Source organism: Choloepus didactylus, chromosome 15 (genome assembly GCF_015220235.1).
Source record: "Choloepus didactylus isolate mChoDid1 chromosome 15, mChoDid1.pri, whole genome shotgun sequence".
Classification (NCBI taxonomy): domain Eukaryota; kingdom Metazoa; phylum Chordata; class Mammalia; order Pilosa; family Megalonychidae; genus Choloepus; species Choloepus didactylus.
This window is the reverse complement of record NC_051321.1, coordinates 58,161,700-58,188,896: the sequence shown is the minus strand read 5'-3', so window position 1 is coordinate 58,188,896 and position 27,197 is coordinate 58,161,700.

Sequence of the window (27,197 nt, the reverse complement as noted above, 5' to 3'; positions counted from 1 at the left end):
GACCTTGGTGATTAAATTTTCCACTTCTTTGTAATCCTTTCCAGATTAAATACCAATGACGGGAGTCATTCAATATGTGTTTGAAAATAAAAAATGCCATAAACTGTTAGTCAACATCTTTGGCTTTGAAAATGGCCAAAATATTGCTCCTTTCAACTTTACTTTGGTGTAGAATAAAAAACCCCTTTTTCAGTCATTTTCCAGGCATTATATCCCAACATTTTACATAAGTTATCCACTGTTAAAAAGCACGAATAGAGAAAAGTATCAGGAATACTGCAAGGGGTTTCATCTGAAAGGGAGTATGGTATGGTGGGACAAATGCTACAGCTCAAGAGAAAGGGGTAAAAACCAAAGAGTATAGGGAAATACTGGAAAGCTAAGTCTAGCACATAGCCACTTTAGGCTTTAAATTACAAATTCCAGTTCATTATTGATTTAAAAAGTGTGAGTTAACCAGAACAGTCCCTAGAATTCCTCTTTTTCTTCTTTATTTTCATCTTTTGAATGTTTATAGACTATTTTGTATACATCAGGAGTAGTTTCTGAGTCACTGAATATTAGTAAAGGTCTTTCAGTTGCTTACACATAACTGACAAACTGGATGGTTTTTAAATTCTTGGGTTATAAACTTTTCTCCTGAAAACACTGATTCTTCTCAATTTCTGGCATTTGGTATTACAGAAAGATGAGGGCTATCCTTTATAGGCAATATTTTTATTTTTGTTTGGATGAATATAGGATTTATTTTTATTCTTCTAACATTTTGGTCAGCCATTTTTAAGAGTAGATCTCTTTCCTTTGATTTTTTCCTAGCATACAATAAATCCTTCTGTTCTGGATACTTACGTCTTTACATGACTTAGAGAGTTTGCTTTTTATTTAACATATGACTATGATTATTGCTTTATCTTCACTAGCTCTGGTTTTTTTCCTCTTGAACACCTAAAGTCATGAGGTTTAATCTCCATTCTCTACCTTGCATAACCATCATCTTCTCCTTCATCGTCATATTTTCTTCTGCATTTTGTAAGAGCTCTAAAGTTTGCCCAATGCATCAATGATTTGATTTTATACAGTGTCTATTCTGTTCTCTATTGCTATTCATTTTTATCTTTATTATTTTTGGTATTTTGACTTGAAATCTTCTTTCTCATCTCATCCATGTCTTTTATTATAATTTTCTGTTACTATTTCACAGTAACCGGTTATCTTACTGATGACCCAATTTACTAAAATTCTCTTCTGTTTACTGGAACAAATCATTTTCTGAGATCTGCTCCTCCTCTAAGTCTTTAGGCTAATGTTTTCTTCCATTGTGGTGAAGTATTTTTTAACATCCCCCCATTATTTTTTCTGTTTATTCTTCCTTCAACAAGAAATGACCTCTGTAGATTTTTCTCCCAAAAGACAAAGAATATGAATTATCTTCATTCTTTTTCTTTGTGGGCTTGGATGCAGGTTGAACTCCCTTCTCATATCCCAGCTGGAGTACTCAGTGGCAGCACAGCTCCTAGCTTTATCACTCAGATCTGATAGGATTGCATCTAGAATGACACTGCTAGCTGAGAAGGAAAATTTTCCTGCCCCCCACTGGATAATACTGTGACTTTCTAACCATATTCTTATTATTCTAAGCACTGGTACCCTTGTCCAGATCTCCAACTGGAAGTAGGGATGAGAAGTGTGAACCAATGGTCAGAAATTCCATTTTGATTATTCTTATGGTTGAAGCCCTGTAGATCACTGAAAAGCTTCATAAGTGCTTACTTTGGTATTTTTAAAATTGAAATTTGCTTAATAAGAAATTTTAAGTACATATGTACTGAATTAAACAGTGTATCATTGAAGGATTAAAGTTTTGCTAGTCAACCTGATGATCCCTGGCTTTACCCCATACCCTCTTTTAAAAAATTCATGCCTACTCCATAGAAGATAATTTACTTTCATTTATTATTCATGAAGCAATAAGATTTCACTCATTGTTTTTTCACTATTGTGCAGAGGACACAGGAATGTAAATATAATCTCATTTCTGTGTCTCAACAAGTCTTCTTAAATATCCTTGACCTACCCGTGAAGGCACCAGGAGTGGTTAAAAAAGCAATTTTGTGTATCAATCAGGGTTCTTTGAGTACCAAACACAGAAATTGACTCTGGCTAATTTAATCCAAAGGGGAGTTATTGAAAGGATCCTGGGAGCTTAGCGAGTTAATAGGTAAAGTGGAGACAAAGTCTGAAAAAGACAGAAATGGAAACCTGGAATCAAGAACTGCAAAAACTAGAAGCATGACCTCAAAGCAGAAAGAGCCTGGTTATCCTGCAAGTGATTAAACTCTGATCACTCACTTTCAGTTTGCAGACTATGTTCAAGATTCAAATTCTAGGAGGTGAGTGTCCATTTGGTCTTAGATCTTGTCAGGCACAGCAGAGCACCAGATTGCAGTCCTACCATATGGAATCCTGAGGGGAATAGATAATTCCCCACAGGAACCAAGGTGCTGGTAAGAAAGAGAAAAGGACCTGAGAAGCCCACATTCCACTAATGTCTACTATATGTGAACAGAAGCCTGTGCTTTCATATTTCATCCACACCACCTTGCATCTTGCTCATTCAATTCCCTTTGCCATCTTAATTACCTGAATTCTTGTTGGCTCTCTAACTCAAAGTAGGTAATCAGCTTAGTGTCCCTGGCTTTGGATGGCTTGTTTGGAGAGGTCACATCTTAGGGGGAAAGAGTAAAGGATTTGGAATCAGATGAATCTGGAGTCAATGCTGGCTGCTCTACTCACTAGTTATGTGATCTTGAACAAGTCAATTAACATTTTTGAGATTCAGTTTCCTAATTCATTATAATTTTTAGAGAATTTAGGGAGGTTTTATGTGTAAAACTCTTAGAAAATGCTCAATAAATGATAGGTTGTATTATTATTGCTATACATGTGCAAATTATTGTGTTGTTATTTTTATTAACAATACTCTAGTCCATCTTGACCTGTTACTCTCCACCTCAACCCCAAACAGGATTTCTACATTGATCCTCCGATACCACTAACCATGAACAAAGTGAAGAGAGATTCTCAGTATGCCTTCCCAACCCTCAGTCCTTGTGACAAAGCCAAGCCAGCTCCTGCCTGGTGATTATGCTAAAGACTAAACATCTGTCCTTAAAGAACTGTCTGTCCCATTGGGGAAACCAAACCACTGAATAGAGCCAAATCAATGAAATTTAAAGGACATAAATTTTATGGACACTCTACCCCCAGCGGCCTGCTGAAAGGGACTTCAACAAACATTTTTTTTCTACAACAAGGACAGTAACTCTGCCAGAGTAGGAACTTAGTGTTTTGCACTTGGAATATCCACTGGTATTTGATTGTGTTATGTTGTAACTACAGGCAACATGCATGACAAGTTCCAAAAATCAGTGGGAAGACATCTAATTGAAAAGACAGGTGGAAGAGCCTTGCCATTACAAAAGAGAATGAAAATCATCTGCTGCGTTTTTAGCTGGACAAGAGATTCCAGCCAAGTAATAATGAGATAGAGATATTCCCAAAATTAAGTTCCAGGCTTTTTAAATCTTGGAATATCCAAGAATGGGCATGGATAGTGGCAAGGGTGGGAATCATTATCCCACCTAAAAGTTCATAAATCTGGTACAACCCCTTGAAGAAAAAGTATTGACTCCCAGAACCGTCATTCCCATTTTGGAGGTTGCCCACTGAATTCCTAACCAAGACTACCACTTGTATAGAGGTCAGATCTAGTTCAGTGACTTATTCCTAAGGAAGAGGAGTGTAAGACTGTGCCTAAAAATCATCTATGGATCTTGTAAAAAGTGGATTCTGATTCAGTAGGTCTGAGTTGGAAACTGAGATTTGGCATTTCTAAAAAGTTCCAGTACGATGTTGATGCTATTGATCCATAGACTAGCAAGACTAAAAAGTATAATAATGATTCCCATACTGATTTCTAAGCCTAACTAGAAAAATTCTCCTGACTTTACTGTCATGATCCCTCTTGTATAAACTTACTTCTGAATATGAAAAGGTTAGGCTTTTCTACTGCCTTGGCACATTTTCCACAGGTCCTGAAAAAGCAAAAAGTGAATAATCTAGGATATCTGTACCTTTAGTTTGCAAAGGCATCACCCAAGAGCAAGTTTAAAATGTAGATTTCATGAACTCCTCTTCCCCAAAGAGTTGGTTCAACAGTGCCAGAAATTTGCATTTTTAATGTGCAACTCAGGTAATTTTGATGAATATAGTATTTGGACCACCCTTTAAGAAATATGGCCAAGTGATCATGTGAGTATTGTTGCCTGGTATATCACTTAAGGTCAGGCTATGTTGCTGTAAGAAAGATACCCCAAAACACAATGGCTTAAATAAGATAGATGTCTATTCCTTCTTCATCTACCAGTTCAAAGATAAGAATTTCAAGCTGACAGGGCAGTTGTGTGCATTAAGTTATCATTGCCTTGGTTCCCGCTATTTGTTCTGTCATATTTTTGGATGTTGTCCTTGACTTCACAGTCAAATCGGAGTCTGCACATCTATAGTTCGGCCCACAGTAAGGGAGGAAGAGGAAAGGCCTAGCTATTTTCTTTTTTATTATTTATTTTATTTTTATTTTATTGAAGTATACATACAGTAAACTGCACATATTTAGAGTGTACAATTTGATGAATTTTCACATAGCTATAACAACCCAAATGTCCATATACAATTGAAGGGGTAAGCCATTTCTTTTAAGCAATGGATGCAGAATGTGTGCACATTGCACATAAATTAGAAATTTGCCACATGGCTACACCAAGCTGCAAAGGAGGCTAGGTAATGTCTCAAACTGGGCAACCATGTGCAAAGCTGAACCTCTAGCTACACAGAAGAGAGAACAGACTTTGTGGGATACCAATCAATCTACCACTGCTGGAAAATCTTATTTATGCCTTAAAACTCAGAGCAGGTATCTCTTTGAAGAGGCCTTTTCTGAACCTCAGGACCAAGTTACATTCTCCTCCTCTGCCCAGTGAAATCCTCTATTCATTTATCTATACTCCACCCAGGACAGAGTCATTGAAATGACCTTTTAGTGGCGTAGTCTATATGTCCTTTTCTGTAGGTGTCAAGTTTATCTTTGTCAACAAACAATAAAAATTGAACTGGTCTGGTATGCTTCTGAAAGTTGATAATGACCAATATTCCTTTTGCAATATTAATAAAACCAATCTGGTATTTAATAGGTGCCCACTATGTTCCAAATACTATTTTAGGACCCTTAAATACATTATTTCTTCTAATCAAAAAAATTCTGTGTAGTGGGTAGTAGCATCCCTATTTTATTGGTTAGGAAACAGAGGCCTGTAGAAATTACAGATTTGCCCCAGTATACAGAGTCAGGAGGTAACCAAGGCAGAAATTAACCTAGGTCTGTCTGATTCCAAATTCTGTTGTCTTTCCCCTTTAAGCACACTTCTACATTCATGGTTATGATGATACATGTCCATAAAAATGAATAGTATCCATATTTTAATTTTTCCTACCATTTTTATATACTTTCTACTTTCCCTGGAAGGAGATGTTTATTTATCTCCTTTCCCATTGTATGCCATAAAAAATATACATGTAGGGTGTAGCTCATAAACATTAAGAGCTAACCTGATCAAAAACCAGAACCTTGTACCCTAAATAAGCTCAAGTTGGAATTCAAGATCTGGCTTATAGCCCATTTCACAGATGGGTAAACTGAGGCACAATAACATAAAATGTTTGGCTGGAGTCAAATAGTTAGGACATTGACTTAATGGACTTCAAACTCAGGTTTCCTCTCCCAGGAGGCAACATTTTGAAAGGAGTATGGACTTGTAGCCAAACATCATGAGAGTCAAATAACAGTTCTGCCACTTCAATATGTGACCTCAGGCGAGTTCTCCAACTTTCCTGAGCCTGTTTCCTCATTCTTAAAATGAAAATAATGATACCTACCTATAACGGTCCTGTGAGGATTTGGGATGATTTATGGAAAGCACGTAGTACAGTGCCTGGCAAAGAGTAAGTGGTCATTAAGTGTTTGTTCTCTCTCCATGACAGTCTAGCTTTTCCCTTTAGCACATTTCTCCTTCCACAGGGTGGTGGTCTTTCCCTCTTCGAGGCACCCACATGAGTCTTTCATTGTAGAAAACTAGAGCTGAGTGTGGATGACAGAGTCCAGTCTAAAGGCCTTTTTTATTTAATTAAAAGAAAGAGAAAAGTAAAAAGTGCTGAGCCAATATTTATACTACTCAATCATTAAATATTAATTGATGTCAATGCATTTGAAACAGACTTTAGCTGTGACAGGTGTGCTGAAAGTAGAAATTCTGATTTAACAAGGGCTCCTGGTCATTTTGGCAAAATGTCAGGGTGCAGGGTGTAGTGGAGAATAATTAACTGATAAGCAATCTTCTGAAAAAGATCAGTGACTAAGAAATTAGAGACAAAAAGATGAGATATCTTTTCTCCAGAGCACTATTTTCTCATTGGGATTTTTCAGTTCTTTCTGAATCGAACCTGATTCAGTACCCCCTAAGTTGGAATGCCCTTAACTGTTTTGTTTAGACTGGGCTAAGAAATAATTAGGCTGTTGAAATGATGAATCAGGGAGCGCCGCAGGATTTTTCACACTCTCTCTGAACAATGCCCCATATCACACTTACACTGACAGGCTGTATTTTTATATTTGACATGTGAGAGGAACATGGAAAATAACACACTGACAGGGCTTTAGATACCAGTCATACATCTTCCTAACACAGATTGATGGGTGGAAAAGAATATTATTTAGTGAGCCCTTCTTTAGCTCTCCGAGGAAAATATATAGATCCACCAATAGATTGACTCGAAACTCATATTAACATTCCTTGTGAGCAGGAAACAGAAAATCAAACCCGATCCATTTTTGCTCTAGCAAACAAATCAGGAAAAACAGCAGAAACCAATGCAGAACTTGGATATTTCTTGTTGGTGGGCTGTGGTTTGCCTTTCCCCTGCCTAGGAATCAGAGCAGGTGGGATTTCTCCATTTGGACACTTCGGTCTTTCTCAATTTCAGACCAGAGATAAAAGATAAGCTGCTGAGAAAATTGAAGCTATAGCTATAGCTCTTCAAGAAACTAAGGTGAAACAAAATATTGAGATGGAATAGCCGTGGCTATCTGTATGATTGTGGGGAGACTCAAAGAACCACAGTGGGAGCTGTGGCTGCTGCATGCTAGGGGACACAAGCATCAGAGGAGGAAAAGAGAAAACACCCCCCCTGTAGTGGATGCTGTAATGCATGAGGCAAATCCTCCTCCAGGAAGGAAGGATTTATTTCCCAAGATGTCAGTCCTCTTCAGGAAGTGCCTCTGCTGAAGGAAGCTGCCTCACCAAACGGCATGCCACCTTCATGCAGCAGTCCACATCCAATGACTGGGCAATGCAGAGCTCTAAAGGCCTGCTCAAGCTCCTTCCCCACCCAGCCCTAACAAGAACAGCCACAGACGGTCATCCCACGGGTTGGCTGAGAACTTCATTACTATGCCCAATCCTGCTTCCTTCCCTTTCCTTACACAAGTGTCAATCCCACTTATCTCCCGCACACTAATCTCCTCTCAGAGTCTGCTTCCCAGAAAACCCAAACTGCAATAACTTCCCCATGCATCTCCAACTCACACAATGTATCATGTTACCTAAATAACACAAAGAATAAAATTCCCTTAATGCTATCAGAAATGGGTAGGTATAATTAACTAAATCAATCTTGAAACCCAAATTACAGTCATTCTAATTTTCAAGATAGAAAATACAAACAAAGACAAATGTCATCTTGTGGAAGGAACTAACACTATTAGTTTCAAGTTCTCTCTTTAATACAATGTAGATTTTTTTGTTTTGTTTATTTTATTTTTGCTTGTTTTTAATTACATGCCTAGGCTGAGGCAATGGTTGGTGAAGGAAAACATCGAAGAATTCAAATATCAAAGGAGGAATAGGGTCAGAGAAATATTTTTCCTATTGTAGGTCAGACAAAAAGGCCAAGAACCAGGGGTCTGGATCATTGATTCTAAGGATGACAAAGGACCTTGCATCCTTGTTTCTAAATGCAAATGGTTGGATATAAGAACTTTCAACTAGCAGTTTACTGACTACAGAATGAAGGCAAAGGGAACCAGGGACTTGTTGACATCCCACTGCAAGTCTTCAGTAGTTGGCTCTGACTAAGAGGACGAAGTCGTATGCTGCCTTGTGGTTTCTCCTGCTTCCCTGGTTTATTTCTTCCCTTCTCTTTTCTCCTGCTTCCCCCACACCCACTCTCTTTCCAATTTCTCTACTTCCGTTTTCTCCTCTTAGGTCTTCTTTCCCATTTCCTCTCCCTCCCACTTCACTGGACTTATTTTATTGGCTGAAGTTTCAATAGTAGTTATATTACATAGATTGCTATTTCAGCAGCAAAGCGCTGATTGAGATGGGGGAAGGAAGAACTTTTTATTCATGTGTGCAGATGTGATTCAAATGTGGTGAACTAATTTATTCTGTACAACTTCATTAAAACCAATAAAAAAGAAGACTGCTCTGGAAGGAACAGCAACTCCTTTGGCAAGACCTGGGTGAGATGCATTCAGTTGGGACTTTTCTAAACTTAACATTTGATTTGGACCCATGATTTTCAGAGTTCTTGGTTTGGTTTTATATGCTACTAAAATGCTATTAAGTATTTAGTGGTTTACTCCAATTGGGAAAAGTTTTGTTAGGTTTCCTCTAAAATTTCCCACAGGAAAACCTTGGTTCTTTATTCATGACTGGAATATTTTGTGGCTTTGGAAATAACCACAAAAATTGAAAATGCTACTTTTGAAGTTTTCCAGATGCACACAAGTATATTTTCATATATCTTATATCACATTCCTGGTTTATAAGTGATTTAGTCTGACAGAATGAATAAACAAGGTCAGAGTAGAACTTGCAGGAATAGTGGCTTGATGTTGAGATCCCTTTGACACTGTAAGTTTCTCGATTACAGAACTTTGTCTTGATCACCTTTAAAACTTCTTGCACAAAACATAGAAATAAAGTAGACACCTATGGATGTATGGACAGATGGTTGAATAGATTGTTGGATGACTAAATAAAAGGTTGAATCCCAGAGTGTTTGGATACACTTGCTTATATTCTTCCTGCTGAAGTCAAAATTAGAGGGAGACGGGTGATGAAGCTGCTTCACTAGCCTCAATTTAGAGTGGAGGAAGACAACTAAGCATGGAATCCTAGTGAAATCTCACACCCAGCACCAAGCTTTTCCAGGGTAGGTATGAAATAAATATTGGATGAACTGAATTGTAGCTCCATATTGATCAAGACTGCCTCAAGGATACTACAGAAGCAGTGCCAGTAGTCACTACTTCCAATATTTTATTATGAAAATTTCCAAAAATTTCTAGGAAAGTTGAGATAATTTTACATCAAACACCCATACACATGCAACCTAGATTCTACCATTATTTCACTATACTTGCTTTATCACATAGCTCTCCATTTAGCCATCCCTCTGTTCATCTATCAACCCTTCTTATTTTTTGATGCATTTCAGATTAAATTGCAGATATCAGTAACCTTTTCAATAATACTTAGCAGGCATATCAGTACCATCAGTATTTGCTTAGTCTTTTTCTTTGATGTAAAAGTGATCATTCACTGAATTTTGACAATTACAAACACCCGTGTAACCAAATCCCTGTCAAGATCTAGAACATTACCATCACCCCAGAAAATTTATCAATGAAGATTTGAGAACCTTTGAATCAATGCCGTTACCTGTATAGCAAAAAAAAAAAAAAAAAAAAAAAAGATTGGTCTGGGGATAACTTAAAGAGTTTTAAATTTGAAAGGAACTGTTCACTATTACAAACTGCTTCAGATCTCAAAACAGTGAAGAGTTGCTTTACTGCATTTGTTTTTATCATATTTTAGCTAAATCCATGGCTAGGGAGAGATTTATGTGGATGTACAACATTATCTGAAGGTCCACTAACTTGACAAACAGGAGAGAATTAAACCAAATTAGAATCCTAATTTCATGTGAGTTCTCATTATTACATTTTAAATAATAAACACAATTTTTTTTTCCAGCATTACAGGTATATTTTGAGTCTTGATTCATACAGTATGTGTTCAGTGTACTGGATGTTCTTGGGACATCACATTTATAGGAGAAAACAACCAAGAAGCCCTCTGTGTTGTATGTGTTGCCAAGTTGAATTCAATGCCAAGCTAAATCCCTACCAAATGGTACATGTAAGTTGAATCCCTTCCAAATTTAGGGCTCCTTCTTAAGTAGCTGTGTTGACTAATTTACTTTCATCAGGATAATTGCACATAAGAATAGGGTGCAATTATTTCTACCAAGTGGAATGCTGACATCGTTTAATGAAGAATTAATGCATGTGGTGACAAACTATGTATTTAGAGAGGAAATAAAGCAGTTACCAACAATCTGTTTCCAAGAAAGAATTTTAAGCATCTCTAGTATACTCTTAAATATTCAGAATGAAGCTAATAGGTATTTCCACAGCACGTAAGACTCAAGCCTTTATCTGAGGCACTGAATGCCAGTGCGTTGCTACAAACCAGGCACTAAAGGGCCCTAAATCAGGATTGGAGAGCAGAGAAGCAATTAAATTGGGTTCAACTAGTGCCCACTTACATTACCATATTTCGAGGCGATCTTTTTTCAGTCATTGTTCCACAAAAACAGTAAACCTACATCATCCTTTTTTGTAAGAGTGGCAAATTTTGGAAAATTTATAGGCAGAAGGATTATAGTTCCAACTTCCAACATGGTGACTGGGGCCTAGAACGGCCATTGATAGATAACGGCCCTTAAATTCATTCTCTCATTCATTCATTCAAAACATATTAATAAAGCAACACATTACATATTATATGCTAATTGCTCTATAGGAATCCAAAAGTAAACTGAAAAGGAATCCACTATCGAGAAGTTTATAATCCCAGAAGGACTATTCAACCATTCATTACACAGGTCTCTATTAGGAAATGTGGATTCTGTGTCCACTGCCCAAATATTCCTTTAAGACCAGGAGAATCATTCCCCTAGCTGCTGGGAGTGTGGACTGTTAATAGCTCACAAGTGAGTCCCTCTCCAGGAATCGATCTAGGCAAAAAGAAGCTGTCTTCTCCCATGGACACATCTGCAGCCAATTACTGGTGCTGCTTGGGTACCTACACTCTTGACTCAGTTAGGACAACTAAGAAGAGCTTCACAACTCCAGAGCTCACCATATGCTCCATCTGCTGCAGCTCCATCACAATTCAACTTCCCCTCTGTCCAATCCTGCGTCTCTCACTTACCATAGGTGTGTTACTTTAAGCACTCCTCAATTAACCTCCTGCATGCAAATCCAAAAGTCTCAGAATTTGTCTTCTGCGAAAGCCAACTGGGACAAATTCATGACAAAAGTCATTCTAGAAAGATGAGTATAAAATGGGATTTAGGAGCTGGATTACAGAACTCCAAAATAAGAATCCCATTACTGACATTTTGGTGGAATTGTTAAGTTTCTACTAATGGAAATGTAAATAAAAGCCTAAGTATGAAATGTGGCCAATATAAGGTAAATTGTGAAAACTCGAGGACTTCCTTGGTAATATAAAAAGAGACTCTCATTCCCTTCAGGCAGAGGGAAGAAAAAGCTGAGGGTCAGACACAGGTAGAACTACAGAGAAGGCTGAGTTCTCAACAATAGTATGTCTGCTATAGTAAGAACAAGGCCCTAACTGGGAAGCACTGGGGCACTAGGACTTGAAATGGGGACATCATGGTTGATATAGCGGAATATCTTGAATTTCAGATTCCTTCACATTCCCCCGAACCCCTCTAGGCCCTCAGAAGTGTTCTACTCTTCTTAGAAACTAGTACTCCCCACCCCACTTTTTCTTGAAAATGATACAGAAGCTTCTGCCTTGCAAAATAACATACATCTCTTCATAATCTACTCCACTTTGCCTCCTGATCACCAGACCATGGGAAAAGTTACAACATAATCCAGCAAGGAAGTTCTGGGCCGGCTAGAAGAGGTTAGAAACTATATGCCAATGAAACTGCAACTTCATCCTGATTGTACTGGATCAAGGGGAACAGAATATGAAGTTGGAAAAGGAAGAGTTTATCAGTGAGCACTTTCTTGTGATACAAAATTTCCACCCTGTCAAACAACAGTGGAGATAGTGCTTTTATGTTGCTAGGGTGGCTCTTGGAAGCACGGACAAAGCAATAGCCCACATCCAATGAAGAAGAAATGAGACAAATAGTAGAGTGATCATAAGGTTCAGAGAAGTGAGTCTGCTAGAGTAGATATACTAAATAAGGCCAGAAAACCCACCTGCCTACAATATTCTGCCGAAGGACCTGGAGGACAATCCATTTGCCAAAGTCATAAGGTATGTGTTAATAAGAGGGGCACTAGTATCTAGTTAAGAAGCTCAGTGCCAGCTGTCCTTGGTAGACCATGGAAATACGAAGTTCTGTTAAAGAATTAGGCTCCCTGGTAACAACGGGATAAGAGAATCCCCAAATAATAGAGGCCAGGTAGTTGTGCTTAACTGACAAAGCAAGGTGAACACAATCATCACAATGAATAGTAAGGTAGAAGTGATAGTCAAGGAGGCTGACCTGCAAAGAACCACGAGATGGTTAATGAAACATTGCATTCCCAGTGTCAAGATATGTTGGCACCCTATGAGATTTTGCTCAAACTCTACAACCCCCCAAAAATCAAGGATGGATGATCAGGAGGCTGAAAGTGGATACCCCAATAAAAATTCACAATCTCATGCCCAATTCCAGAGCTGAACCATTTTCCGATCTGGATTACATTGACTGATGGAAAGTCCATGTCCCAAGGAGGAAGGACCCTGCAACACTGGTAAAATTACTTGGTAATGACTCCTCTGTTCCTCTGAGTTTTCCATAAAAGGACCTATAGCCATTTACTCAAGAAATATACACTGGGACAGGAGGAATATCCAAACATGTTAAGGACTACTGTACCCAGAGTCCAAATTAACACTGATGTCTGGTGACCTGAAGCATGAACATGGTTGGAGTTGGAGGTAAATGGAGACTGTATTAGTCAAAGTTCTTTAGGGAAACAGAACCAACAGGAGATATCTGTAAATATGAGATTTTATAAAAGTGTCTCACACAACTGTAGGAATGCACAAGTCCAACTTCTGTAGGGCAGGATGCACAAGCCCAAATTCTGTAGGGCAGGCTGCAAGCTGGCAACTCCAATGAAGGTCTGCAATGAACTTCCCAGGAGAAGCTGGCTAGCTGAAGAAGAAATGAAAGGCCTCTCTTCTCCCTTAAAAATCTTCAATTGATTGGATTAAATCCACCTGACTGGATTCTCTCATCGCAGAAGACACTCCCTTAGTTGATCATAGATGTAATCAGCCACAGATGCAATGAACTGATGATTTAATAAACCAACCTTCTGGTTTATTAACCAGTCATGAAATGTCCTTGCAGTAATGGTTAGGCCAGTACTTGCTTGACCAGACAACGGTGCACCATCACCTGGCCAAGATGACACACGAACCTAAACATCACAGAGACCATGTAATAAATGAAGTCTGATCTAGGGTCCTGACTAATGTGGGGCTACTGGGATCCACAGACCTACTCCATGGTACTTTCAGTACTTTTCAGTCCCTAAATTTATAAACGGGATGAACAAACTTGGTAGTTGTCCAAACCCATGCATGGCTTCTATAGCTTGTGGGAGAAGAACTTCTGTAATGGGAAAAGCCAATTGGAAGTCTAAGAAATGTTCCTTTTTCCACCTCCAGTCAAGATAGTAAATCAAAATAATTACTTCCCAGGGTAATGACAGATTAGCACCATGTTTAGATACCTAGGGATGCAGGGGTGATAGTCTCTAACACATAACAATTTAATTCGCCAATATGGTCACTATGGAAACCAGATGGATCATGGAGGATAGTATAAAACTGAAAATTCAATTCAACAGGTATCCCCAATTGCAGCTGCAGTGCCAGGTGTAATATCTTTGCGAGAGCAAGTTAACAAATTCATAGGTACATCATGTGTGGATATTAATCTGTCAAATACATTCTCTTCCAAACCTATTCAGAAAGGGGGATTAGAAGCATTTCCATTCACATGGGACAGACTAAAGAATATATTTACCATCTTGCCCTAAAACTATGATAACTCTCCTACCATCACCTTCCGTCAAAATATAGTCTTTAGGGACATGGGCCATATGTTCATTCTGCAGAACATTACATGTCCCGCTAAATCATTGCCATCATGTTAATTAGACTGTATGGTTAAAAAGTGGCAAATATGCTGCAAGGTCTTGGTAAGATACGTATGCTCCAAAGGGTGGGAGATAAACACTATGAAGACTCAGGGACTTGACACATCAATAAAATGTTTGAGTCCAGTTATCTGGGGCATGCTGGGACATCCTCCCCAAAGTTAGTGACAAATTATTACATCTCAAGCCTCCCATCAGTAAGAAAGAAAGATGTACAATGCATGGTAGGCCTTTTTAGTTTTTGGATGCAGCATATTCCACCCACTTACTTAGCAAAATGGAAGCTTTAAGTTTTCATTAGGTCCTAAAATTGAAAAGGGCTGAGGTCCAAAGAGCAGTATAAGTTATACTGTTACTTGGAACATAAGATCTAGCAGAACCTATGGTATTAGAGTTATCTGTGCTAGAAGAATATGTCATGTGGAGTTTATGGCAAGCTCCAATAGTAGAATGACAATGTAGACTCCTAGGTCTACATTTGTAGCAAGGCCATTCCGTCTACTGCAGAGAATTCTAGTCCATGTAAAAACAGTTCCCTGAATCCACATATCTATAGGCAACTGATTTTTTACAAAGGTGCCAAATTCACTTGGTAGGGTGGAGGTTGGGGGGAATAGTATCGTCAACAAATGGTACTGGGAAAATTGGATATTCATGTGCAAAAGAATGAAATTGGACCCCTACCCCATACCAGTTATGAAAATTAATGCAAAAATGGATCAAAGACCTAAATACAGGGCAAAAAAACATACAAATATTAGCAGAAAACATAAGAGAATATCTTCAAGATCTTGTATTTGGCAACGTACTCTTACATATGGCAACAAAAGCACAAACAACAAATGAAAAAATAGATAATGAGATCTCAGCAAAATGGAAAACTTCTGTGCATCTAAGGACATTATCAAGAAAGTGAAAAGATAATCTAAAGAATGGGAGAAAATAGTTGCAAATCACATATCTGACAAGAGTTTTAATACCCAGAATGTTCAAAGATCTCCTACAACACAATAACAAAAAAAAAGACAAACAGTTCAGTTAAAAAAATGGACAAAGGACTTGACTAGACGTTTCTCCAAAGAAGCTATACAAATGGATAATAATCACATGAAAAGATGCAAAACATTAGGTATTAAACATCAAAGAAATGCATATCAAAACCACAATGAAATATCCCATCACACCCAGGATGGCTATTACTAAAAAAATGAAAGATTACAAGTCTTGGCTAGGATGTAGAGAAATCATAACTTTCTTGCATTACTGGTGGGAATATAAAATGGTACAGTCACTGTGGAAAACAGGTTAGTGGTTTCTCAAAAAGTTAGACATAGAATTACCATATGACCCAGCAATCCCACTGCTAGGATATCCCCCAAAGAATTGAAAGCATGGACTTGAATATATTTGTACACCAATGTTCAAAGCAGTATTATTCACAATAGACCAAAAACTGGAAGCAACTCAAGTGCCATAAAAATGAATGGACAAATAAAATGTGGTACATACATACAGTGGAATTTTATTCAGCCATAAAAAAGGAAGGAACTTCTAAAAAACTTTTTATTGTAGCATCATATATACAACTCAAAATTTCCCATTTGAAACACTTTCAAGGGTACAATTCAGTGATATTTATTGCATTCATCACCGACATACATTACCTCCATTTTTTCATCAACTCGAACAGAAACAATGTACCTATTAAGCAACACTACAATATGGATGAACTTCGAAAACATTATGGTAAGTGAAATAAGCCAGACACAAAATGACAAATGCTGTATGATTTCACTTACATTAAATATCTAGAATAAGTAAATTCATAAAGACTGAAAGTAGATTAGAAATTACCAGGAGCTGAGGAGAGGGAGGAATGGGGAGTTATTCCTTAGTGGGAACAGAGTTTTGGTTTTGGGTGATGAGAATGTTTGGTGATGGATAGTGGTAGTGGTAGCACAACATTGTAAATGTAATGAAAAGTACTGAATTGTACTCTTAAAATGGTTAAAATGGCAAATTTTATGTTATATATAAGCTACCACAATAAAAAATAATTTTTAAAGAACACAGAAAAGATGAATGAATGAATGAATGAATCTTCCCAGCATGCTACTGCGGTCTTGTAGAGATAAAGCACTGGACTATGGAAACATAAGTGTCCATGGGGACAGAGCTGCCCATCAGGAGCGGGGTTTCCAGGCCCACCAAGTCATAAAGTTCAGAGCTCAGCAGCATTCCATCATGAAATGGAAGTGGTACAGATGCAATTAGACATGAGAAAGGCCAAAGAGCACAAGTAAGCTATGTGAGTATGTGGCCAGACTCCTGTGTCACCCTCTACTGTTATACCAGTACCTCTCCCTCAGTGTACACAGAAGGCCTCTTAGCCAGGGTTGGGGAGAAGATGGAGGGGTGGCTCATGACCAACTGATGGAGCAGGAAAAAGTCGCAAAAGGATTCTATTCTGATTATGACATTACAATCTGCCCTGCACTTCCCACCTCTGCTCCTATTTCATTTTCTAGAAACCTGATTATCTTGGAACTGCATGCCACCTGGAGTTTAAACCAGAGAGCTGTCTGATCTAAGAACTAACCCCATCACTTCCTTCCTTCCTTTCATTCATTAATTTTTTGAGCCTCTACTTTGTATTGTGCTGAGTACTGGAGATACAGCAATAAATAGACAAAAATGTCTTCCTTCAGACAGTTTGACAGTTCCTCAGAAAGCTAAGTATAGAGTTGCCCTACCATCTGGCAATCCTGCTACTGATATACACCCAAAATAACTGAAAGTAGGTATGCAAAAAGACATTTGCACACCAATGCTCCTAGCAGTATTGTTCACAATCACCAAAAGGTGAAAACAATCTAAGTGCCATCTACAGATGAATGGATAAGCAAAATGTGGTATATACATATCAAAGAATATTATTCAGCAGTAAGAAGGAATGAAGTCCTGAAGCATGCGATAACATAGATGAATTGACATTATGTTGAGTGAAATAAGTCAGACACAAAAGGACCGATATTGTATGATCTGACTAATGTGGATTAATTAAACTAGGTAAACTCATGGACATAGAATCTAGAATATAGGTTACCAGGAGACAGAATGAGGATAGAGAATGGGGAGCAGTTGCTTAAGATGTACAGAATTTTTAACTGGGTTGAATTTAAATGAGTGGAAACGGATAGAGGTGATGGTAGCATGTTATTGTGAGTATAATTAACAGTGCTGAATTATGTGTGAATTGGTTGATAGGGGAAGTTTAGAGTCATATATGTCACCAAAAGGAAAGCCAGAGATTAAAACATGGGACTGCATAACTCAGTAAATCCATGATGAAAGATGACTGTGATTAACAGTACAAATGTAAAAAAAAATTTCTTCCATGAACTAGAACAAATGTACAAAACTTTACAAGGAGTTAGACATAGAGTGGTATATGGGAAAAAATGTACCTATTGCAAACTATGGAATATTGTTAACTGTAATATCTTAATATTCTTTCATCACAGTAACAAAGGTACCACACCAATGCTAGGGATTGATGATGAAGGGGATAAGGGGTTTGGGATGTTTCTGGGTTTTCTCTTCTTTTTTTTCTCCAGGAGTAATGAAAACGTTCTAAAATTGATTGTGGTGATGAATGAACAACCATGTGATGACACTGTGAGCATTGATTGTATAATTTGGATGGATTGTATGGCATGTGAATATATCTCAATGAAATTGCATTAAAACATTTTTAAAATTTCTTCCTTCAAGAAGCCTACATTTCAGTGGGGATGTACAAAACACAAAAAGAAGAAAGCATAATACTTTAAAAGGTGGTAAGTGCTATAGAGAAAAATAAAGAAGGAAGAGGTATCAGAGGTCCCTGGCAGGTAGACAAAGGTCCAATTTTAAACTAGATGGTTTGTAGAAAAACGATTAAACAAAGAACTGAAACATATATACAGTACAAGCATTCTAAGCAGAGGGAATAGCAAGTGCAAAGGCCCTGAGATAGTGGCATGCCTGGAACATTCAAAACAGCAAAAAGGGCAGCTGCAATATAGCAAGCAAGGGGAAGAGTTTTGTTGGAGATGAGCTCAGCAAGATAACAGGTGACCACACTGTACAGACTTGGAGGCCATTGTAAGGACTTTAAATTTTGAAAGGAGGAGAGACATGGCCTGATTTATATGTGAAAGTAGTTTCTCTGGCCACTGTGTTGAAGATTGACTGTTGCTGGGATATGGTGGGATTGCCATAACCCAGGGAAAAGATGATGATGATTTATTAATTATAACAGTGTCATAACGAAGGAAGTCATGAGACATTGTATGGATTTGGATGTAAGGTCATAAAAAATGCAGATAGATTAGATGTGGGGGTGAGATACAAGAACAAGTGAAGAATAAACTCTAGGGTTTGGGGCTTAAGCAAAAGAGGATGGAGTCACCATTATTTGACATGTAAAAGACTGAGGGAGAAACAACTTTGAGAAAATGAAGAATTTGGTTTTGTGCATGTTAAGATTGGGATATCTATTGGATATCCAAGTGGAGATGTTGAGTATTCAGTGGATGCACAAAGTATATATTTGGGTCAACAGCATACAGGTAGTATTTAAGCCATGAGGAAGACGAGATCACCAAGGGAGTAAAGGCAGGTAGAGATGCAAAGAGATACAAGCCATGAACCTTGGGAACAATTAGAAATAAACGCTTGGGTAAATCCAAAGGAATCAGCAGAAGAAACTGAAAAGGAGCAGCCAGTGATGTAGGAAGGAAACCAGAAGGCTGTGGTGTCCTAGAAGCCAAAGTATTTCTCGAGGGATAGGGTGATCACCTGTGTCAAATGCCTCTGATAATCTGATAATTGAATAAAATGAAAATTGAAAACTGTTCTTTGGATTTCCCAATGTGAAAAGCATTGTTTAGCCTGATAAACAAGTGTTTGCCTCATTCTCTATCAAAATTCAGATCAAGAACACATACAAAGCACCAAGCACACACATCTTTCTCCCTCCCCCTTCCCTTTCCCCTCCCCCTCCCTCTTCTTCTCCCTCATCAAACTCAGGAATCTACTTTTTATATGTAGACTTATATCCTATTTAACTCTTTCCCATATTTCTCTCTTTCTATTCGTTTTCCCTTTCTAGTTCTCTGTCCAACTTTCTGTTCTCCCTCCACTCCACTCTTTGAATCTCCCTAAAAAGAAATATAGAAAAAGAATATAATGGTTCCAAATCTCCCAAAAATATTTTAATAAGAGTGGTGCCAAGGGAACAAGTACCATTAACGTCTAAATTCCTTATAATTACTCAAAAATCTCCTTCAGAATCCTGTCACTATTCACCATCTACTTCTAATTATCCTTGTTTATTCACAGGAACCAGCTTTCAAGATAAGACATGGCAACGAATTTTATTTTTTCTATTCTAGCAAGTGATCACAAATGATTTATAATATTTTCCCATTTTCATTTCACATGCTCTATGTGAAATTGATATTAATGGCTTTGCTTGGACTTCTTAGGACCAAGAACCATGTCTTTTACTTCATGTGCCTCCCACCCATCTTCCTTGCACAGTGATTTGCATATAGTAGGTATTCAAATGTTTGTAAAATTGAATCAATAATACTGTTCAAGTGGATAAATGTGTTAGTTTCCAGTTGACTGACTCACAACTGAATATTAGCACACAACCTGTTTTTAAGTTGGAGGTATGTGGTGTTAAGGGGACAAGCGTATATGAAGTCTCCAAATCAGAGGTTACAAACTCAAATGTCTAGAGGGGTCAGGCAGGAAAAGTACATAAATGAAGTGGTCAAGGCAGGGACCTGGGGAAACAAAAATCACATGTCTAGTCTAAAGTGGGGGAGTTGCTGCTAAATTCCAACTAATCATAGCCATGCAAGAACACACACCTAGAGTTGCTGGGTCTTCCTATTTCTCAAGAGAAGTTGGAAATATGAGTGATAGCCCAGTTTTAAAATATTGACTACTAATCCAACATTTTTAAACAATGAGTGGAGAGGGGTCAAAAGCAACAGAAATGTGTACCTGTTTTGCAACCTCTGCCCTAAATGGGCTTGAAGCCCTCTGAGGAAAGGAGCTAGTTTTATAGCTCAGCTTGTATCATTCCTCAATCCTGCCTGTCACCTGTCTAAATGGGAACACTGGTCTTAGGTCATTCCACAGATCATGGTGAAAAAGAATTACTGCAGTTCAAGGTTTAGATTAGTATGCTACATTAAGTGCCAAACATAAATTACATAATTTAATGGACGCTACACCACCCCCCATCAATATATCTACAGATAACAAGTACTTCCCTTAATGAGATAACCATCCAGACTGCCTGAAATCTATGTTCATGTTCTATTGCCTCATAAATACTCAGCATTATGGAGGGCCGTCTTATTTTTAGTCTTCTCATAGGTTATTCATGAAGAGTATTGTAGACTGTCTGTGTAATTTCATTAACCTTTTTTCAATTCCCCCAAAGTGATGGGTTCCTTTTGGTATTCGTGTGTCTTCTGGAAAACATTTCCATCTCATTCAGTTTCATTTAGCTGGAATCATCCTAGGTAAAAAATAGTCTGGCATCCTAAAAATGCCAACGTGTGTGTGTGTGTGTGTGTGTGTTTATGTATGTGCATGTGTGCATGTACTACCTCACTGTCATGGAAAATTCAGTGAGGCTGGAACCTCTCTTTAAAACTTGTCCCCAAAACTGGAGTCATAAACTCAAATGCAATGGTTTTTCTTTCTCATAAACAAGAAAGAAAACTATTTTAAAGCTCCCTAATGCATTGATTGGCTGCCTTGATTGGCTGCAACCTGAAGGAAACATTTATGAATATATCTCTAAAGTATTTTCCCCATTTCTGGCAGCATGTGGTTCTGGGATTGGGTACAGCTTAAGTGCAGTATGGTTTGGGGCTAAACTATATTGCCGAGTGAGAAGATCTCCTGGTTCTTGCTGTGCCAAGGAATAATTAAGTACTGTGGCATATTCTTCTCTGCTCTAGAATTCTCCTTTTAGCAGGGCTAACAACCTGTTTTCCTAAACTAACCCTAATCCTGTTGCAAAGGCCAAGCCATCCCTTTCTATTGCTTTTTAAGCACATGTACATAAGTGAGCCAGTGTGAAGAATGCTTTAGTCGTGCCTCTTTCGCCTATGTTGGGATCAGGCTGCACTCCAACTTTCAGTGGGCTTTCTAATCCTAACCTTCCCTTGGTGGGAGGATGCTTTTTGGATTTTCAGCTTGCTTTCACATAAGTAATCTTATCCAATTTCCTGGCTGTAAGTTTTGGGGATGAGAAGGGCTTTTTATATGTCTTTAATGATGCAAAAATTAAAGACCAGAGTAAAACAGTGGTGAAATGAAGACCAAAAATAAGTCTCCTGAGTTGGACCAGAGACATCCTTTGTTCTTCATGGCAACCTCCCCTAGACAAGATTCAGCTTCAGTCAGCATATTCCAGCCTGGAGGCTTGCACTTTTCTCTGCGTGAAGGTTCTTGTCTCTCATCTTAACATGGCTTGTTGTCATTTCATCACTGAGGTCTCAGCTCAGATGCCACTTGTACAAAGAGGGCCTCCCCGACCATCTTACTTAATGTGTTCTCTCTTCTCTACCAGTCACTTGATCACATCACCCTTTCCTCTTTTATAGCACTGAAATAATCTTGTGTATTTACTACTCTGGGTATTCGTTTTCCATTTTTCCTCACACTAGAAGATATGCTCCTTGAAATCCAAAAACATGTCTCTCTTGTTCATTCCTGGGTCTCCAAAACTTAAAATTGTGCCAGGCACATTGAATATATTCAATAAATATTCGTTGAAGAAGTAACTTCCCAGCTGTTCAGTTTACTGCATACTATTAATCATTTACAAAGTATCATATAGAGGACAGTCTTTATATGAGAAGTCAGAAGACCAGAGTTCTAGTAAGACTCCACAATCTAAAAGTGATCATGGCCTACAAAAGTGGCTCCTGGATGTCAGTGCCTCGTCAAGGCATCCTACGTCACCTACATCAAGATGCACAGCTTCCCCCTGAACTCCCATGCCCTGCCAACCAGCTCTTCTCTAAATTAATCACCTCCTCCTTTCCTCATAATGAAAATGCCTTCTAATGACACCATTCTTTACAACAGAGAAAAGAGAAAATAGCTTTACCAAAATTGACTAAAATATTCCATACCTCATTAGTCTATGAGGTAACATATTTCCTTAATTCCTAAATGTCAGAGTTCCAACCCTATTTGATTGCAGAAAGCTGAATATTTTCTCAGGTTTCCTTGTCCATATAGTTCTAGAAATGTCCAGAAAATGTTTATATGATTCCCATATAATGAGAATGTGACTTGCCACTTCAGTCAGCAGCCTGGCCATACTTCTCCTCGGCAGATCTCCTCTTGCCACCTGGAAATCATTTTCCATCAGGTTGCTTAAACAACAGAAATTTATCGTCTCACAGTTCTGGAGGCTTGAAGTCTGAAATCAGAGTGTCCAAAAGGACATGTTTCCTCTGAATTCTGTAGGGAAGAGTCTGTTCCATGCTTCTCCTCTGGCTTCTGGTGGTGGCTTGCTGGCAATCCCTGGTGTTCTCTGCCTCAATTGTCATACAGCATTCTCCCTTCTCTGTCTATGCCTCCTCTCCCCAATTATTTTGGATTTGGGGTCCACCCTACTCCAGTAAGACCTCAGTTTAACTTTACTAATTCCATCTGAAATGACCCTATTTCCAAATAAGATCTCCTTTTGAGATACTAGAGATTAGGCCTTCAACATATCTTTTAGGGGGATGCAATTCAACCTGTAACAGGGACCTTCACTGATTTCTTCTCTTATCTTTACTATTTTTTTCCTTCTACTTACTTTACGTTTACTCTGTTCTTCTTGTTCTTACCTTCTTAAATTGGAAAATTAGGTCGTTGATTTTAGACATTTCTCCTTTTCTAGTAGAAGCATTCAAATTTCCCTCTAAACAGTGCTTTAGCTGTATTGCACAAATCCTGATAAACTATGCTTTCATTTGGTTACAAATACTTTCTATTTTTTCTTGCGATTTTTTTCCTTTATCTATAAAATAATTAGAAATGTATGGCTTAATTTCCAAGTATTTGGGAATTTTCCAGATACCTTTGGTTGTATTATGGTATGTCATTATGGTCAGATTTCAATTCTTTAAATTAGTTGAGGTTTGCTTTGTGGCCCAGAAAAGACTTTATTTTGGTGAAGTATCCATGTACACTTTCAAAGATTGTCCATTCTGCTACTCTTGGGTGAAGTGTTCAATACATGTTCTATATATGTCAATTAGGTCAAGTTGGCTGATAGCATTCTCATCTAAATCCCTATTGATATTGCTGTATATTTGTTATAATAATAAAAAAGAGATTTTAATTATCCTGCTATTATTATCTCCTTGTACTTTCAGTTTTATATGTTTTTCACTCTGATATTTTATATATCTGTATTAGGTACATCCACAATTAGGATTAAGTTTTTCTGATTAAATGATTTGTTTATTATTATGAAAAGTCCCTTTTTATCCCTGGTAACATTTCTTGTTCTAAAGTCTTTTTATTCTGAAATTAATATAGTCACTTCAGCTTTCTTATAAATAGTGTTTGCATGGTATATCTTTTTCTATCCTTTTAAACTATAGCTTTCTATACAGTTAAACTAACTTTCCTATAGACAATGCATAACTCAGTCTAACAAGCCAGTCTAACAATCTTTGCCTTTCAATTGTAGTGTTTAGAGTATTTTAATTGAACTTAATTATCAATATTTGTTTTAAATCTACCAGCTTGCTATTGGTTTTGCATTCATCTCCTCTGTCCTTTATATCTTTGTTTTTCCCTTTTCTGCCTTCTTTCAGATCAACCAAGTATGTTTTATGGTTCCCTTTATCTCCATTTTTGGCTTCTTAACTGTTGTGCTGTGCTAATGCTGCTGGAATGCAATATACCACAAATGGATTGGCTTTTTCAATGGGGATTTATTAAGTTGTAAATTTACAGTTCTATGGCCATGAATATGTCCAAATAAAGGCATCAAGCGGTAGATACCTTCTCTGAGGAAAGGCCAATGGCATCCGGGGTTCCTCTGACACACGGGAAGGCACATGGCTTGCACTGCTGAAACTTCTCTCCTGGGTTTAGCTTCTGGTCTCAGACGCTTTCTCCAAAATGTCTCTGGGATCCTGTCTCAGCTTCTCTTGTGGGTCCTTCTTGTTTCAACCAGGGCAAACTCTGGATTTCCTCTCTTAGCTTCTCTGAGCACTGTCCAAAATGTCTCTGCCATTTTCCTCTCATAAAGGACTCCAGCAAGGGGATTAAGGCCCACCTTGAATGGGTGGGGTCACATCTCCATGGAAACAATCTAATCAAAAGGTCCCACCCACAACAGGTCTGCCTTCACAAGATTAGATTAAATGAACATACTCTTTTCTGGGGTACATAATAGATCCAAACCAGCACATTAACTCTACATTTTATTTTCATTTATGCTTGCCCTGTAGTTTATAAATGTATCTTTAACTTATCACAGCCTACTTTATAATATCATACCACTTCATGTATAATGTAAAAAACTTACAATGTACTTTTAATTCCACTTTCCATCCTCTGTACTGTTGTCAAACATTTTAGTTCTGTATAAGTTAGAAACCCTACAATACATTATTGTTAATTTTGCTTTAAACAGTCAGTTCCCCTATAAAGAAATGTGAAAAACTGTCTTTTGTATATATCCACATATTTTCCACTTTCATCATCCCAGATTTCATCTCGTATCATTTTCTTTTAGCCTGAAGAACATTCTTTAATGTTTCTTATAATGCAGGTCCTTTTGGTAATGAATTTGCTCAGCTTTTGTTTTTCTGAAAAAGTCTTTATTTTACCTACATTTTTAATGCATTTTTATTGTGAACTTTAATGTATATGCATAACAATGATAACTTTCAAAGTACATTTAACAAGTAGTTAGAGAGCAAATTTCAAAGAATGTCATGGGTCACAGTTTCACAACTTAAGCTATTTCCATTAATACTTACAGAAAGGTGTTAACTTGCGATGTACAGCTCAACAAGCAGTTATATATTACTTTCATTTTTGAGGGATATTTTTGCAGGATATAGAATTTTAGGTTGACAGTGTTTTCTTTCAGCACTTTAAAGATGTTGTTCCTTTCCCCTTTGGCTTACATTTTTTCTCACAGAAAGTCAATGACAATTCTTGTCAATGTTACTTTTATATAACGTGTCTTTTTCCTCCAGCTGCTTTTGAGATTTCTCTTTATCACTGATTTTTAGCAATTTGATTATGACATGCTTTGGTGTGTTTGGGGTTGGTGTTTATCCTGGATGAGGTTCATTCAGCTTCCTTCTCCAGCCTGTCACCCTAGTATGTACAGACTGGTATTCAGCCAAAGACAAGCAAACCCATATGCATATTTCTGGAGCTATTACTCTGCTCATATTCCTTGTCTTGTAATATGTTTTCCAAATTCTAGCCATCTCAGCCGTCCTAAATTCCAATCTCTGTATCTCCAACTCAATGCCAGGTTATGTTTTGGTTCCCACTCTCTATGCCATGGTTTAATAATGTTTCCAAAAAGAGAGCCAGGACATTTGTGGAGCTCACCAAATTTGTTTACCTTTTTTCAGAAATCACTGCACTGTCTATTGCATAATGTCTAAAAACAATTGTTTCATGTGTTTTGTTCAGTTTTCTAACTGTTAACAATGGGATGGTATATCTGGAGCCTTTTACTCCTTCATGCGAAGGCAGCCTTTCTTCTGGGAGAGATTAATGCTAAGGAAGTCCATTTATTTCAGGATAATCTCCACTAGGCCTAAATATCTGCATTTCCTAAGCCCCTTACATTAACACAATAGTCCAACATCAGTACATTTTCCAAAATCTGGTTTATCCATTCTGGAAAACACTACACGTGTGTGATGGTTAGGTTTATGTGTCAGCTTGGCCAGGTGATGGTGCACAGGTGTCTGGTCAAACAAGCACTGGCCTAACCCTTACTGCAAAGACATTTGTGGCTGGTTAATAAACCAGAAGGCTGGTTTATTAAATTATCAGTCAATTGACTGCATCTGTGGCTGGTTACATCAACGAATGGCACCTCTTCCTCAATGAGAGAATTCAATCAGCTGGATTTAATCCAATCAGATGAAGACTTTTAAGGGAGAAGAGAGAGAACCTTCACTTCTTCTTCAGCTAGCCAGTGTCTCCTGAGGAATTCATTGAACACCTTCATCGGCGTTGCCAGTTCCACTGCCTGCCCTATGGAATTGGGACTCATGCATCCCACAGTTGTGTGAGACACTTTTATAAAATTTTATATTTACAGATATCTCTTGTTGATTCTGTTTCCCTAGAGAACTCTAACTAATACCCACAAGTTTGGACTTGAGAAATTTCAATCCAGTTCCTCTCAGGATCCCCACAATAGCATCAAATGAAAACAATGCCACCACAACTTTCCTTCTACCTTCTGGATCTTTCTTCTTTACCTCTGTCCCAATTATGGGACAAAAATCCATACCCCTCTTCTAAGTATGATCAATATTTTTCAGAGATACATCAGTCTAAATCTTAATATGAAAAATATTTTTTCTTAAAGGAAAATATTAATACAATAAGATGACAATATAATAAAATAAAATGCTAACTGAAATGGAAACAGCCTTTTCATTATTATGGAGACTCATTCAGCTTTTGGGTCCACATTCTCTTGAATCTTTGTATTTTCAAATTTGCTTTATCTTTGAAA